Here is a 5,379-nt window from a genome sequence, read left to right on the forward strand (position 1 = left end):
AGAGTTTGGGCTGCTGGGTCTAGTCATAGCTCTCATTCACTGTGTGACCTTGGACAAGGATCTGTCTCTTCCTCTGTGCCTCAGTTTCCCTAGCTGTTCAATGCAGGAGTTGGTTTGGATGATCACTAAAGGGTCCTTTCATCCTCTGCTGTCTGTCAGGACATATTCCCTCACGTGTCTCACCTCCCTCCCTCTTGCTGCAGCTGAAGCCACTCCTTTGTTTGCCCTTTGTGAGGATGGGGGACAGCTGGTCCCCCCCCACCTCCTCCCCCCAAGTAACCTTTTAGCCCTAAATCCACGCTGAAGCATCTCTCCTCCGGATAAACAGCCCTGATGCCTTTTGGCAGCGCTCATCCTATTTTCTGCGTGAGCATCAGAGCTGGGGCCCACTCAGGCCCTCTGCAGCTGCCCAGGGCCCCAGGAGGGGGACAGGCCTTGGACAAGCAGGGGCCCCCCAGGCCCCTCTTTAGGGCCTCACCGCTTCGCATTTGGACCGTTAGGGCAGCCACCTCCTAAGTCAGTCTTCCTGCCACCGGTGTCGCCCCTTCAGTCCATCCTCCGCACCAGCTGCTGCAGGGATCTTGTGAACACATAAATCTGACCACGCTATCAAATGTCCTTGCTCAGAGCTCTTTGATGAGAAACATAAAATACAGATGCCTTTGATGGCTCCCCAACTCCTGCAGGAGAAAGCGCCAAACCCCGATCCGGCTTCCGAAGCCCTTCACAGTCTAGTCCCACCTGCTCCATCTGGCCTGCCCTCCCTATGTGGCTGCCCCGGCCTTGGAGTTTGGGCTCTTGTTCTGCATCCCCTCTCCTCTGCCCTCGGTGACCTCCTCTTGGGTGGCCAGGGCCTCCTTGCTGCTTCTAGTCCATTCTCTAGATGGCAGCCAGGGTGATTGGCATTCAACCTCCAACCACTTACTCTCCTGTCCGGACAGCTTCCCGTTGTACTTGCTGGAAAGTTCAGAGTTCCTTCCAAGTCCTACAGGACTCTCGGCGATCCAGCCCCTGCATACCTATGTCACCTCACCTTATAACCCCCCGTCCCCGCTCCAGTGGCCCCAGCATGGTGACAGGGCCGCAAATGCACCAAGCTATTTTCCACCTCATGGCTTTTGTATTAACTGTTCCTTCTGCTCAGAATATTCTTCCTCTGGCTCTTTGCATGGCTCCTTCCCATCCTCCCGTCCTTCAGGTCTCACCTTGAATGTCTCCTCTTCAGAGACCCTCCCTGACCAACCTGAATCATGTACCGCCCCCCAACCCTCCACCCTATTACTGTGGTGCCTTCATAGCATGTGCCGCCATCTTTAATTCCCTTGGAAAACATTACTTGTTTATTGACGGCTGCTCTGTGAAGGAAAGGGCCTTGTTGTCATGCCTGTCTCCTTGCCCGTCTAGGTGTCAGACTTGGTCTTGTCCTTCAAACTCCTCCACTCTGACACCTCCTTTGGGTGTCTTTCCTTTCCTGGACAATGAGTATTGTGTTCCCATCCTGGACACAGAAAAGAAGCTGCCAGATGCATGTCGAATTGGATCCATGTGTCCCTCCCACTGAAGTAGCATTTAAACAGAGTCTTTCAATATCTTTATCAAAGAAGGACTTCCAGGCACTGAGGTGCATTGGTGACAGATCCATTTCTGGCTGGGGATGGCTCCCAAATCACATCTTCTCTGTCTCCCTATCTGCCCTTGCTTTTTCTGATACTCCCCCAGTGGCATTTTGGGCTAGAAGAAGAGGCTAGTGTTCTGATGTCCCTTTTGGGCTTTGCCCCATCAGCTCATTGCTCATGGAAATCTCCCCCAAATAGCCCTGGCTCAGTAGCTGCCTCTAGTTCTGGCTCCTAGTAAGCTGTGAGCTCCAGGACTCTTGGCAACTGCTGATCTGAGAACTTTGATAGAAACTGGGGATACCTAGACCCCGATGTCCAGCTTGGCCCCAGCTCCCCTATATCCTAAGACTGCCTATCTCTGTCTTTGGCCACTTTACTCTCTCCCCTGGATCCTGCCCCTCCTCTCCAACTCTGTTCCTAGCCAGGCCCAAGATTCCCTGGCTCAGAATATTCTTCCTCTGGCTCTTTGCATGGCTCCTTCCCATCCTCCCGTCCCATCCTCCCGGCTCTGCTGTGGGGGTGTAGGTAGGGGACTTTCAGCATTGTAGTCTTTGAGCGCAGCAACAGGCCCTCAGCTTAGGGAAATCAGGGCTGCCAGGGTCTAGGGGCCTGGGAGCACTAAGGCTTGGATGCCTGAGGCTGAGCCCTCCCTGACAGTCCTTCCTAGCACTATTAGCACCTTAATGAAGTCCCTTGAGGACTGTGGTTCTCAGAGCGATTTCTGGAGAGAGTCCAGGAGGGTGGACATACTGCAGGCCAGGCTGCAGGTGTCCCAGCTGCCCTCATGCAGTCCTCACCACAGTTGCTTTCTCCTTTGCTGGCTTCCGTGTGCTGGGGTAGAGCACTAACCTTGGGGCTGGGATCCCAGAGTCTGGCCTGGGCTCCCTCCATCCCCATCAGGGCCTCCATGTCCTCAGCTCAGCTGAGGGTCTAGACGACATGATTTCCCTTTCAGCCCTGATGCTCCTGATTTCTCATGCTCTGCTGTCTTTAGTTGGAGGGGAAAAAAGCAGGGGGGATATAAAAGATACAGGAAAGTACAGAGAACAATTAAAGCATTGTATACATTTTGTCATATTTGCCTCAAGTCTTCTGCCCCTGGATTCTAGCACTTCAGGGTTCTAGTGACCCCAATTTTAACACTCCAGGATTGTAAGCCAAGGTGCACACATGTCTTGGCTCTGTACTTCAAATCTTGGGAAGAAAAGGCAGGAAGAAGGACTTTGGACCGTCTACATTGCCTACTCAGTGTGTGGGTTAGTTGGGATGAGAGGGTAGTTTTATGAAGAAATGAAGCTTCTGGAGGTTCTAGAATCCTAGGGTCCTAAAGTTGGAGCAGATCTCTGAGGTTACCCAGTCTAAAGCTTCACAAGGCTCTGTGAAGTTTCCTCTGTGTGGTTCCTCATTGCTGTTGGCAGGCTCATTTTCTTCCAGGCAGCCTCTTCCATCGCTGACTGGCTCTGAGGATGAGAAAACCCCTCCTGTGTGTGTATCCAAACTGCTGCCTTTTGTAACCACCCTGTTGGCCTGCTCTTGAGGCCACCACAAATCACACAGGCTTCCTCTCCTCCAGAACAGCTCTTCACGTACATAAGGTTGGTCGCATATATACGTCCTTGCAGATCGTGGCAGTTGGTGCCTCTCTCGGGTGCATCCTGGATCTCCCCAGTGCTTTGTCATTTTTGTCTGTGTGCTCATCTCAGCGGGCAGGTGTGCCCTGCGTAGCAGAAGCAAACTTACAGGGCAATTCTAGACCCATTTCTTTTGGTTGGTTTCTCAGCCCCAGCTTTATACGCCGAGCAGGTAATTCTAGAATTCAGACCAACATCATATTTGGTATTGGCTAGGCTCATTAGAGGTTCTGATTCTCCAGGCTAATTCTGCTCTGGCCTGAGGAAAGAAGGCTTCTATCTGAGCATTTTCAAACAGTGAGCAGGGTTTTCCCACCTCGTGAGCTTCCTATAAATTGCTCAAACATAGCCCCTTAGCCTCTGACCCCATGAGGAGATTAAAACCCTATAATCTTAAACTATCAAGTTTGGTTCCTACTCTAACTCAGAACAAATTTATTGACTTTCTACTACATGCAGACACTCTGTAAGGTGCTGGGGATATAGACCAAGCTCTTGCCCTTTAGTTGGGAAAAAGACTGGGAAACAATCTAAATGTCACCCAAAGGAGACCTGTATCATTTCATAACATGGAGAAGTATCTGTAGGATTAATTCCTGAAAGGGTCTGGGCATTTGTAATTTTAATAGATACTGCCAAATCTGGCTGTGCATTTTTTTTTTTTTTAAGATTTATTTATTTGACAGAGACACAGCGAGAGAGGGAACACAAGTAGGGGGGAATGGGAGAGGGAGAAGCAGGCTTCCTGCTGAGCAGGGAGCCTGATGCGGGGCTCCATCCCAGGACCCTGGGATCATGACCTGAGCCGAAGGCAGCCGCCTAACCGACTGAGCCACCCAGGCACCCCCTGGCCATGCATTTTTAACAAAGTTTTCCTGTAACACACAAGCAGTGAAATACGTACATCTTAAACGTACAGCTCAATTAGTTTCACAGAGTGAACACACCTTTGTAACCACGCCCCCCACCCCGCTGTGCTCAGTCTACAGTGTTTCCTGCATTCTTGAGGCTTCTCTCGTGCCTCATCCCCTCATTACTCCCTCTCAAAGGACCACTCTTCCACTTTTATCATCCTATGTTCGTGTTACCTGCCTTGAACTGTATACAGTGGAAAATGTATCTTTGAAATTATTTCTATATATTTTATAGAATATGATATGTCACGTATTTAGAATTGGTGGCCAGTTGGTATGGAGGTGTTCTCTGTGTGAGCTCAGCCTGACATCCGGCTGGAATCCTGGCTCTGGACCTGTGAATTTCTACACGTCCACTGTCTCAGGTTCCAGGATCCTTTGATTCTCTGACTCTGAAATTCTGTGGTGTCACCGAGGCCTGAATGGGGTGATGGACAGGAGAGCCTGGAAGGGCCCTGATGTATTCCGAAGCCCATCTCAGGCAGACTGAACGCCAACACACCCAACCCCTGTTGAGAGTGGGGTGCGGGAGGGGGCTAAGAGTGAGAAGTTGGTTTCTTGGGAATCTTGAATGTCTCCTAAGTGTTCTGAATTTCCTCATTTTGCTTTCTCTTCAGCCAAATTATTCCTTTATGCCTATGGTCCCTGGTCTAGTTTTCTTCATGTGTGATTTCCTCAGGGGGTCCCAGGGAAATGGGGATGGAGGTAGGGAGGAAAGAGACAGCATGCCACTACTGGAGAGGGATGTCTCACTCTCTCTGCTTCTCTTTTTGATCGGGTCTCTGTTACTGCTTATCTGTGAGACTTGCCAGTGCTTTCTTTTCTCTGGGCCTCAGTTTCCCTGGATGTATAAAGAGGGTTGTGCCAAATAGTCCCAGAGGGCATTCTGTAGTTTCTCTCTCTGAGTCTCCTTGCTCTGTTTCTGGGGGTGTGAGTCTTTTTCTGGGTGGAACAGACTCCCTGTGACTCAGTTTCTCTCTCTGAGCTCCTCAGTCTTCTCAGATCTCTCATGGCTTTGTCCTGCCCCTTTGGTCTCTGAATCCCAGCCTCCCTATCACTTAGTTAGAGTGTCTCTCTCCGCCTTTGTGATCCCATGACAATGGGAGGTAAAAATAGCCCAGGGGCCGTGCTGGTAGAGATAAAAGGGAATTTGCCTTTTGTGTCCTGTGGCCAGGCTGGGGGGGCTGTGACACGTGGAGATTGCTGACATAGCTCTCC

Source organism: Zalophus californianus, chromosome 8, assembly GCF_009762305.2.
Source record: "Zalophus californianus isolate mZalCal1 chromosome 8, mZalCal1.pri.v2, whole genome shotgun sequence".
NCBI classification, from domain to species: domain Eukaryota; kingdom Metazoa; phylum Chordata; class Mammalia; order Carnivora; family Otariidae; genus Zalophus; species Zalophus californianus.